Raw genomic sequence first — 12,520 nt, forward strand, 5'->3', positions numbered from 1 at the left:
TTAGAGATTGCAAATTGCTATATTTTTCGACAGAGCTTTTATACACACATACAGAGAGTTACAGAAATCTCCTCCTCCTTACATATTTAGAAAAAGGGGAACAAGTTCACAAGTTTCAGTCTTACAGATTTCAGAGGATTTTAAGGAACAATTGTTAAATTTTAAAGACAGAAGAACACGTTACTTGCATACAGAATGCCTGCTCCGGAACTAGCCATCTAGCACATATTCTATTTATGAAAACCGCAAAACTTAAATGTTAGAATAAAAGCAAAAACAAAAAATACATATTGAAATGTCTCTACAGAGACCTATGTTATATAAAATGGAATCCTAGATCTAAAATGGAGTAGATAATGTCAGACATATAATATTCCATTATTTCACATTCCTTACATCCCTCCTCTGATCCCAAAGAATGTTTACTTTCTTGGGATCACTCACTATACCAAATTTGGTATGAATCTTTTCCTTACTAGGTCTTGGCCTTTTCCTATCTTATGTATCAACCTGGGGTGAAGTAGCAAACCACAAAAGCGGTCACCACAAACAGTATAAGCAATAGTCCACAATATTTCCCTCTTTGTATCGTTCTATTGTACACCTGATTGGCAGTTAAGTGCTGGTCTTCCCGGACCCTTGCTCTATGGAGGGAGCCATCAGGGTCTCTAGCTTTGCGTCCTCCTTGTTCTTGAGCCCTCGCTCCAAGAGGGGAGCCATCGGGGCTTCTAGCTTTGTGTCCTCCTTGTTCTTGAGCCCTCGCTCCAAGGGGGGAGCCATCGGGGCTTCTGGGGTCTTTATCTTCAAGGGACCTTTTCCACCGTATATAGACCTTGGTAAATGGGGCCTGTCTTTCTCCTCACGGCCAATTGCTTAACCAATACCTCATCTCAGGTATAAAGGGGTGAGTTGGATCTGTGGAAAGAGGAGAAAGGGTGACAGCAACTCCTTCTTGGGTATGTTGGATAGTACTCACCAGATGTTTCATCCAAGTCTCCTGTTGAGAAAACAAATCATTATCCTTTCCTACACTATTCTCAGCTGGAGGATGTCCCATGAGTATCTCAAAAGGGGAATACCCTCTAGAATTAGGAGTGACCCTTATCTGGTAAAGTACACCTGGAAGATAATGTTTCTATTCATTCGTTCCACAATTACCAAAAGATATTTTACATTTCCTTTCTGTTTTGGCATATGTGTAAAGTCTATTTGTAAGTCTGTAAGAGGTCCTAATGGAGGGGGCAAATCATGTGCAGGGATAGTATCCGCTGCTTGTTTGGTTACTTTGTCAGCAAGTGCATTGCCAAGTGCTTCCGTGGTCCTACTCGTAGTATGAGCTTTCACTTTAATCACTGCAATTGCTTTAGGCAGGTGTATGGCATCTAGTAATGTTTCAATAAGGGTTTGCAAACAGCTGACAGGCACGTATTAAAGCAGTAAGTTCAGCCTCTTGCGCAGATTTTGCGACTAAGGGTTTTGATTCATGAATAATGTCAGGAAGTTGGACAACTGCATAACCAGTACGGTAGGTTTTATCATCGGGACGTGTACAGCTACCGTCCACATATATGTCAATGCCCCCTTCTAGGGGTTTCTCCTTTAAATCAGCTCCTGGGGAGGTTGTTTGGGAAATTAGGTCTTCGCAATTATGCTCGGGCACTGGCTCTGATTCAGGCATTAGTTTTAATGAGGGAGTGCAGAAACCGTACTATAGGAGTAGTGGATGGACAAGTTTTCATCTCTAAATTTTGTGTGTTTAAGAGAATTATCTCGTACCCACTTAACCTTTGAGCTGTCATATGTTGCGTGTTCATGTTTTGCATCAGTTGTGTGACATTGTGAGTTGTGAAAAGGGTCATGGGTGATGCCAGAGCAAGTTTCTCTGCCGCCTGTACTGCTAAGGCACAGGCGGCCAGTGCTTGAAGACAAGCGGGCATACCCTGAACCTGAACAGGTAGTTTTTTTTAAATATACGTTACAGGTCTTTGCTTACCACCATGCTCCTGAGTCAGAACAGCAGCCATGGTATTCCCCACAACGAGACAATACAGTGAAAAAGGCCTACCATGTTGTATCAGCCCCAAAGCGGGTGCATTACGAAGTGAACGCACCAGCATGTCATAGGCAGTGACCATCTCAGGGGTCCAGGTAATTTGTTTGGGGGCTGTGGCGAGTGTAGCCTTCCTAAGGACTGAGTCATGAAATGAACAGTCTGGAATCCATTGCCTACAGTACACTATTGAGCCTAGGAAAGACAGCAGTGAGCGCTTGTCGCTCGGTCTGCTCAGTGCCGATATGGCCTCTACTCTGGCAGGGGATACCAGCCTGGCACCTTCCGAGATGACCGCTCCCAAGTATTCCACCCGAGACGAGCACCACTGCACCTTCTTGAAAGACGCTAAGTGACCCTTGTCAGCGAGGTGGTCTAACAGATGCACAGAGTCATTACTACAGCCAATTTCCGTCCCATTTCCTATTAGAAGATCGTCCACGTATTGGATCAGAACTGAACCATGTTCAGGCACCCAGTCAGTCAGGGATTGATTTAACACCATGCTGAAGGCGGCTGGACTATCCACAAAGCCCTGCAGTAACCTGGTCCATGTCAGTCGGTCGCGTTTCCATGAAAAACTAAAGAGGGGCTGACTAGCAGCATCAACGGGCACACTAAAAAATACATTGGCAAGGTCTATCACCGTATACCATTTATGTTCTGGTGTCAGAGGAGCAAAGATGGTGCTAATATCTGCAACGAGGGGAGGTAGAGGTGTAATGCATTTGTTCAAGGGTCTTAAATCTTGTACCAAGCGCCATGTTCCATTTGCCTTTCTTACGGGGTTAATGGGTGTGTTCCAAGGACTGATGACTGGAGTCAGTATGCCCTTTTTTAAAAATAATTCTATCTGTGGGTCTATACCATTCAACTTCTCCTCAGACAGGGGATATTGTTTCTGAAAAATGGGGATACATCCCTGCCTGATTGTTGGCCGGTAGGGTGTGCAATTTAGGAAACCCACAGAATCTTTGGACTCTGCCCATATTTTATGCTGACCTACTGGTGGGGGTAGAGCCACAAAGAAAGATCTGATGTCCACCCGTTTCTGCACTGACACATCACAGTCTGGTGATTTAACTGACACGGTGCCATTGGGCTCAAAAATTATTTTGATCCGTAATTTGGACAGTAAGTCTCTACCAGCTAGAGAGACTGGGCAAGTAAGTAACAGAGCAAAACTGCATTTACATAGAAACTTGCCATCCTGGTTACATATTTCTAAGTCTGATGTTATGTCATGTGGTGTTGGTATCCCATTAATTCCCTGTGTCAACCGGAACGGAGGTGTCTTCCCCCTCTACAACAAGGTTTCAAGTAGGTAAAGACTGCCAAATGCCAGAACAAGAGCAAATAACTAAGGACGGGACTGAGATTGTGCCTGTTGGTTCCACTGTGGGTACTGGGCTATCTGTCTATTGTCATTCCAGTTAGGGTTTTGACCTCTATAAGCTCCCCTGTTTCCCTTTTTACCTCAATGACTTTGTCTCCCTTGTGGGCAGTTAGCCCTCCAGTGGCCAAAGCCACCACAATGGAAACATGCTTGATCATTTTGTGGGCCCTGGCGAGGGCATGGCACAGAGCGTGGAGGGTACTGATTATCACTAGGATACTGATTCTGTTGTTGGTAGGGCATTTGTGCCGCCAACAGGGGTGTTTCCTCCAGCATGGGCTCTCCCGTTAAAGCTGGGAACAATCCTCCTTTTGCCTCAAAAAGACCTGTTAAAGTCTATGGGACTCGAACATTTGAAATCTAAAGTGCTAATATTTCCTCCTCATCCCTCCTAAGTTTTTTCCTAAGATTACTCATTTCCCGGGCTTGCTCATCAAGAGTTTGTTTATGCTCACTCATCTGTTCACGTTTTAATCTTATTTCTCTATGCTGTTCTTGGATGCGTCTCGATTCTTCTATCTCCTCTAAGTCCCTTTGCAACTCCCCAAGCTCTCTTAGTGTATCCGCTATTGTCTGGGCTTCTCTTATTTTCCTGTCTTCTTCAAATGCCCTCTTATCTGCCTCCTCTTTGGCTCTACCTTCCCATTGCCGTTTTTGCTGGTCAGTTGCAGAGCCATAGGCCATGATTGCAACTTGAGGATTTGAAAGAACGGGGTATAATTTTCTGCGAGGAGCTTCCTCTTTAACAAAAACATAGGATGGTGGAGTTGGCGCGGTTGGAACTGGGGGTGGGCGCCTGGTATAAGGTGGAGGAACCTCCCTAGGAAGGGCAGTACCTTGGTCCAACTCCGCATATTTCTTTTCATATTTTTCCACCAAAGGCCTCCACTTCTTACAACATTTTTTTTTCATATACTCCGTATCCCAATCTCCTGGTGGATATATGTTCTTTCCTATTCCACACATCTTCTCTACCTCATACCCTATTCACAGGACCCACTGGACTGTATCCTGACATATGCAATTGATGGCTTCGTTTCATTATCAAATCCCAAAAAGGATCACAATATACAATTGGTATTTCATTCTTAACAAACTCTATAGGGGAGGGTTGCTTCAGCTCACCTTCTGAACACTCCTTCCCAAATTTATTACCCATGTCGGTACTCTGTATTTCAAGTCCTCCTTAAAATATTTGGGACACTGGTAAAGAAAAGGGACAGACAACTAAAGTTTGTCCTGTCCTTTGCACAATCTCCTTCCCTTCGTCCGGGGACAGGCCTTCTCTAAGACCTTCCTGTGGGGTGAACGGTATCTGATTGTATATATATTTACTCGGTGCACTCTAGTGCAGGGGGACTGTTGTTTTTTTTTTTGGGGATTAAACGGGTAAAATCTCCTGTTGCCTAGTTGGGTTGGACTTCTATGTCCTCCCGGCCATACAGAGATTAGGGATAACTTTGACCCGTCTGCCAAGAAAGTTAAACCTGTTTTGCACTCACTACAGGAGGTCTTTGGCACAGAGTATGACATGCAATCACTTGTCACAAAAACAACAACCATCAATCTTATATTATACAATACATTGTGTTCTATATCAATCAAAAGGTTGTAACAGATTAAATCACATCAATTTCAGACAATACAAAACAAGAAATGAGCTCTTTTGTACTTGGGGCTCCACTCTGTCCGTCCTTCTTCAGGGAGCAATCTGCTGCTACCCTGAAATATTCTTGTTTATAGTCAGACAAACCCGTCGACTCTGTTAGTTTATAGTCAGACACTCCGTCGGACTCTCCCTATCCTTTATAACCGCAACCTCTGCAATACGCACAACAGAATCTTAAAACTAAAAATTAAAATTATCCGAGGTTCTACTGAGCCAGGCAAAGAACACAAAAACACCCAAATGTAAAATTCGAGAATAAGTGTGGCCTTACCTGGTCAATCAGTACCCCGCTTCCTGGTACCAGTTCTGTTAGGTTCGGTTCTGGTTCTGTTGCCTAGGCTGGACCTTGGACAGTTGGATATTTTAACCCCCACACCGGTCGGTCAATTTATAACACAGACACGATATATGCTGTATTAGAGATTGCAAATTGCTATATTTTTCGACAGAGCTTTTATACACACATACAGAGAGTTACAGAAATCTCCTCCTCCTTACATATTTAGAAAAAGGGGAACAAGTTCACAAGTTTCAGTCTTACAGATTTCAGAGGATTTTAAGGAACAATTGTTAAATTTTAAAGACAGAAGAACACGTTACTTGCATACAGAATGCCTGCTCCGGAACTAGCCATCTAGCACATATTCTATTTATGAAAACCGCAAAACTTAAATGTTAGAATAAAAGCAAAAACAAAAAATACATATTGAAATGTCTCTACAGAGACCTATGTTATATAAAATGGAATCCTAGATCTAAAATGGAGTAGATAATGTCAGACATATAATATTCCATTATTTCACATTCCTTACAATACCAGCCCAAACCAGTACTCCCCCTCCACCTTGCTGGCATCTGAGTCGGACTGGAGCTCTCTGCCCTTTACCAATCCAGCCACAGGCCCATCCATCTGGCCCATCAAGACTCGTTCTCATTTCATCAGTCCATAAAACCTTAGAGAAATCAGTCTTGAGATATTTCTTGGCCCAGTCTTGTCGTTTCAGCTTGTGTGTCTTGTTCAGTGGTGGTCGTCTTTCAACCTTTCTTACATTGGCCATGTCTCTGAGTATTGCACACCTTGTGCTTTTGGGCACTCCAGTGATGTTGCAGCTCTGAAATATGGCCAAACTGGTGGCAAGTGGCATCTTGGCAGCTGCACGCTTGACTTTTCTCAGTTCATGGGCAGTAATTTTGCGCCTTGGTTTTTCCACACGCTTCTTGCGACCCTGTTGACTATTTTGAATGAAACGCTTGATTGTTCGATGATCACGCTTCAGAAGCTTTGCAATTTTAAGAGTGCTGCATCCCTCTGCAAGATATCTCACTATTTTTGACTTTTCTGAGCCTGTCAAGTCCTTCTTTTGACCCATTTTGCCAAAGGAAAGGAAGTTGCCTAATAATTATGCACACCTGATATAGGGTGTTGATGTCATTAGACCACACCCCTTCTCATTACAGAGATGCACATCACCTAATATGCTTAATTAGTAGTAGGCTTTCAAGCCTATACAGCTTGGAGTAAGACAACATGCATAAAGAGGATGATGTGGTCCAAATACTCATTTGCCTAATAATTCTGCACTCCCTGTATCATGTGGCTGTAGTTTCAGAGCAGTGATTGTTCCTTGGCTGGGACTTTAAGTCCTCCATCCACCTTCCACCAAGGTTCCCAGCCGAGAAAATTAACACTTTAACCACTTCAATACCGGGCACTTTCGGCCCCTTTCTTCCAAAGGGCCAAGGACCTCTTCACGCCGATATACGTCGGCAGAATGGCACGGCTGGGCACATCCACATCCTGTACGTGGCCCTTTAAGCCCAGCCGTGGGGTCACGTGTGTGCGCCGCCGGCGCATGCACGTGACACAGTCCGAAGCTCCATGACCGCGCCCATGGGACCCGCGGACCCAATGGCCACCGGTGTCCCGCGATCGGCCGTCCGAAGCTGAACAACGGGGAGAGGTGTGTGTAAACACACCTTCCCTGTTCTTCATTGTGGCAGTGTCATTGATCGTGTGTTCCCTAATATAGGGAAACAGGATCAATGACATCACATGTACAGCCCCGCCCCCCTACAGTTTGAAACACAGATGAGGTCACACTTAACACATTCAGCGCCCCCTTGTGGTTAACTCCCAAACTGCAATTGTAATTTTCACAGTAAACAATGCATTTTTAGAGCATTTGTTGCTGTGAAAATGACAATGGTCCCAAAAATGTGTCAAAATTGTCTGATGTGTCCACCATAATGTCGCGGTCACGAAAAAAATCACTGATCACAGCCATTAGTAGTAAAAAAAAAAATATTAATAAAAATGCAATAAAACTATCTCCTATTTTGTAAACGCTATAAATTTTGCGCAAACCAATCTGTTATGGTTTTTTTTGGCGAAGATAATAATAATATATTCAATATTATTCAGCAAAAATATGAAAATGCCATTAGGCCTCAAATTTGATCGTAACGATTATATATGGAAGTCATTCAGTCAGTGAAGAAGGAACATTTGGCTCAGATCACCAAGTTCCCAATACATTAGCTATCTCTAACTTTTACAAGCTTGGGTGAAAGTGTGAACAATGGAAGCTCTCATCACAGAACAATGAAATGGCTTTCTCACCAAACAAGATGCTTAAACTAATTTCAATTGGGAAGATATCCCCATTGTGGAGTAGCTTTCCTGGACAAGAACGTTGACTTTAGCCATCCTAACACAATGGACCATGTTGACCAGCGAAGAGTCTCTAAGGAGAGGATATTTACACAGCTGGGCTACTAAACTGTCTTCATTAAGTCCAAGCTTCACCAACATATGATACAAGTCAGAGATATTTTAAGATACACATGGTATTAAAAGAATACATCGACATGAGATAAATAATAAGTAATGTTTAGATGATCAATGACATCTTTGGACCAAGGGAAATATATCTATTAATTTAGAACTTTGTTAGAAGAAAGAATTATATGAGAAATTTTATTTATAAATAGAAGTTCATTGAAGAAGCTAATCAATATTATGAAAGATATCACATTGTGATTATAAAAATGTGAATTAACCTGTAACATATATCCATCAAACACATATCAAAATAATTCATGTATCCATATTAATAATTATTTTGCATTGATTGAAATATAAACCTATGCGTGATTGGAAACAATGTTGTTAGGAAATATACGGTTATACAGGAAATAAATAAGCATGTTATGTGGAATACAAAAGTATACTAATTGTATTTTATATAATATAAAGATACCAGAGTCATGCATAGATGTGTGTGTATATATATATATATATATATGTCGATAGTTTACCCAAAAATATAAATATCCAACGTATAGATTATCTCACAATAAAGGTGAGACACCTAGTGGCTGGAAGTGATATTACTTGAGGTTCTCCAAGCCCAGAGAACAAGTCAATTATTAAGCTGTCAGCCAATAAAAACCAGACACGTCTTGACAGGAACGCCTGTGCCACAGGCCTATGAGTGAAGGACAGTTGTCAGAGGGGCCAAACTGAGTATGATCTTTATGGTCCTATTGTTTTGATCGATATAAAGTTAGAGAGTGAGAGAGCGAAAGGGATCTTAAAATGGGAAAATGAAAGAGGACCCCAAGGAAGACCCCATCAATAGGAGCGCCACATGAGAGCAGGAATGAAGCAATGACTGAAATATGATACAGGGAGGACTGACTCTGATGGGGAGGGGGCGCACTTGCACTATGCATGAAGACTGCAACGATTTTAGCTCTGGTCACTTGCCAATAGGAAATAGCCATCTTGGGAATTGGTAACTATGTCATTTTGGTTTTATCTCAAATCTATTGTTGTTCCCTAGAAATGTTGAAATATTGAAGTATTGAATATCCTGTAGTGATGGTTTGTTCTCATAATCAATAACTGGTAATTTTTTCTTAAAGAGTACAGTTTTAATTATATTTTTATTTTTACATAGTTCCAATTTTGTTGACAAAACAAACGTCCAATATATTTCACATTGTTAATCACTTACTTACCTGCAGTATAGTAATGGTTGGGCATGTGAAATAGACGGTTTTGTTTCATTGTCATTTACATAAATTTATCTTGAGAACTTACCATGACACAAATCAAAGGCACTGCATGCCCATTTTGGGGGTATTTTATTGATTTTCAAGTCGTTAATGTAACGCAACTGGTATTTTAATTTCATGTAAATATTCATAATTTGTCTACCAATAAATTAGCTATTTTGTATGATCATACGTCTCTGTGAATAAGTTTCATATTACAGACTATGTCATATAGATTGTCTTGTATTTAAAAATATCTTCATTATAAAAGAATTCAAAGTAAATTACTGTGCGGGTAAATATGACCTTAAAATAGCACAACAAATCGATAAACGCTTATTGTGATTGAGAAAAAACAAGGGTTTTTTTATATCTTTTTTGGGGATATTTATTATAGCAAAAAGTAAAAAATATATATTTTATTTCCAAATTTTCGCTCTATTTTTGTTTATAGCGCAAAAAAAAAAAAACGCAGAGGTGATCAAATACCACCAAAAGAAAGCTCTATTTGTGTGAAAAAAAGGACGCCAATTTTGTTTGGGAGCCACGTCTCACGACCGCACAATTGTCAGTTAAAGCGACGCAGTGCCGAATCGCAAAAACTGGCCTGGTCTTTTCCCTGCATAAAGGTCCAGGTCTTAAGTGGTTAAAAGAAATCCAATAAAATAAAATGTTGTCATGAATTTAAGCCGAAATGTATTCTGCTACATGTTTTTGGTAAAAAAAATCCTGTTAAGTGTATAATAATTGGTTTGTGTGATCACGGACAGATGTGTGCTCAGGTGATCATTGGGACATGTGATTTTACTATTTCATATGTGGGGGACAGGTGTTTTTACTGTGTGGGGACATTGTGTGTTTTACATTTAGTGGGGACATTAGGCTGATAATCAGTGTGTAAAAAACAGCTCATACTCACTGATCACCGGCCGGCTGCAGTAATCCGCTCTCCTCTCCTCACCGACAGCTTTCTGTGTGAGGAGAGGAGAGCTGATCGCCTAGCAACCGGCACTCCATTTACATCACATGATGGCTGTAATTGGACACAGCCATCATGTGATCAGGGAGGCCAATCACAGCGCCCTCCTGCCGATCGGAGGTGCATCATGTCCGGGTGACACAAGCACATCGGGATCATGCAGCTGCGTGGGCACGAGCGTGCATGATCCCCCTCCTTCTGAGGGACGTTCCTGAACGTCCACTCAGAAGGAGGAAGTGCCCACCCGGCCGTATATATGCAGTGGCTGGGTGGGATGTGGTTAATAAAATAAATATTAAAAGTAAGGTACCGAAGATTATTCTTGGACATTGGGGAGTAATATTGTATACTTCATGCTTTTTTGTATGCTTGCAATGAATTTGTCATTTGCTCTTGCTCTGTTTTTAAAGATCATCCCATGTGTGATTGATTCTTTTTTATATGTATCAATAAACATTTATTTCATTCAACCTTGGTAGTGTTGTTGCCGTTAAAATCCCATCTCAGGGGGTATTTCCATTTTTTCGAGAGAAAATAACACAAGCTTCTGAAACTTCCCCTCATTTGCATACCTGGGATTCCCTCTAAGCTGAGTTACCGGACTTGTCCTCCCTCGCCTGGCTTGGATGGCTTTCTGATTGGCTAGGGTTGTGTGGGTTTAGGGGATAAGGGTTAGAATCACTGCCAGGTTTTCAATTCTGTCTGTGTCCCTATTGGATAAGGTTTTTCCTTTTAATTGTCCCTTTGGCCATTGTCATGGAGTCAGAAAGTGACGGGAAATCCAAAATAATGAAATGATGGTATATCCTCCATCTGGGACACCTGTTCCTATGACAACTCTCTAGGGCAGGGGTGTCAAACTCAATTTGCTTGTGTGCCACATCAGCATTATGGTTGCCCTCAAAGGGCTGGTTGTATCAGCACCCCACCCCCCTTACATCAGATGTCAAGAGCCCCTCCCCATCAGAAGTCGAGCATCCCCCCCACTATCCCTTACATCAGTGCATCCCCTTGCCTCGTGCTTCTGCCAGGAGGGCTGGACAGAGAAGTGCAGGATCTGGTGGAGGAGTCCTGTCCTATGTGCTGCTGACTGCTGAGACCAGGTGGGGGCAGAGACGAGGGGGGTGGTAGGGCCACATGAAATGACCTGGAGGGTCGGATTCAGCCCTCAGGCATTGTGTTTGACACCTGTGCTCTAGGGTCTCAAGGACATGACTACCAAAAATTCAGCATTGTTACCAGTGTTTTATTTTTATTTTTTTAGGATCTGAATGCAGGTTCATTGTTTTCTATAGGCCAATGTATACCACTACATAAAGATCAGAAAACTTGTGCTGCATTCAGATCCATATTTATTTTTTAACCACTTAAGGACCGCCTCCTGCACATATACGTCGGCAGAGTGGCACGGCTGGGCACAAGCGCGTACAGGTAAGTCCTCTTTAAGTGCCCAGCCATGGGTCGCTGGCGCACCCACGACCCGGTCCAAAGCTCCGTGACCGCGAGACCTGCAGACCCAATTGCCGCTGGTGTCCCGCGATCGGTCCCCGGAGCTGAAGAACGAGGAGAGCTGAGTGTAAACACACCTTCCCCGTTCTTCACTGTGGCGCCGTCATTGATCGTGTGTTCCCTGATATATGGAAGCACGATCAATGATGTCACACGTCCAGCCCGGCCCCCTACAGTTAGAAACACATATGAGGTCACACTTAACCCCTTCAGCGCCCCCTAGTGGTTAACTCCCAAACTGCAATTGTCATTTTCACAGTAAACAATGCATTTGTATAGGATTTTTTGCTGTGAAAATGACAAATGTCTCAAAAATGTGTCAAAATTGTCCGAAGTGTCCGCCATAATGTCGCGGTCACGAAAAAAAAACGCTGATAGCCGCCATTAGTAGTAAAAAAAAAATATTAATAAAAATGCAATAAAACTATCCCCTATTTTCTAAACACTATGGGCCAGATTCACAAAGGTTAGCGGATCTTTAGATCCGTGTAACCTATGTGAATTAAGATCCGCCCTCGCAAGTTTGTGTGGAAAGTGTCAAATTCACAACACACTTACCTCCAAACTTGCGACGGCGGATCCTAACTCCCCCAGCGGAATTCAAATTCCGCAGCTAGGGGAGTGTCATATTTAAATCAGGCGCGCTCCCGCGCCGATTTAAATACGCATGCGTCGTCCGGGGAATTTCCCGGCGTGCATTGCTCCCACTGACGTCAATAGGACGTCAGTGGTTGCGACGTGAGCGGGACTTGCGACGCGCGTGTTCGTGAATCGGCGTACGCAAACGACGTAGGAAAATTCAAAATCGACGCGGGAACGACGGCCATACTTAACAATACTTACCCCTGCTTTTAGAAA

General features: G+C 42.6%; 1 protein-coding gene and 1 long non-coding RNA gene across 6 annotated transcripts in view; one reads left to right on the top strand and one right to left on the bottom strand.

Moving 5' to 3' along the window:
* LOC120933758 (NACHT, LRR and PYD domains-containing protein 3-like) overlaps positions 1 to 12,520 on the top strand; it is a 534,782-nt gene that overhangs the window by 265,389 nt on the left and 256,873 nt on the right. The window lies entirely within an intron of this gene.
* LOC120933762 lies at positions 31 to 5,476 on the bottom strand. Its single transcript, XR_005748127.1, has 2 exons — positions 5,387 to 5,476; positions 31 to 915 (listed from the first exon to the last, which is right to left on the bottom strand). It is a non-coding gene; the product is annotated as an uncharacterized LOC120933762 (long non-coding RNA).

Source organism: Rana temporaria, chromosome 3, assembly GCF_905171775.1.
Source record: "Rana temporaria chromosome 3, aRanTem1.1, whole genome shotgun sequence".
In the NCBI taxonomy this organism is placed as follows: domain Eukaryota; kingdom Metazoa; phylum Chordata; class Amphibia; order Anura; family Ranidae; genus Rana; species Rana temporaria.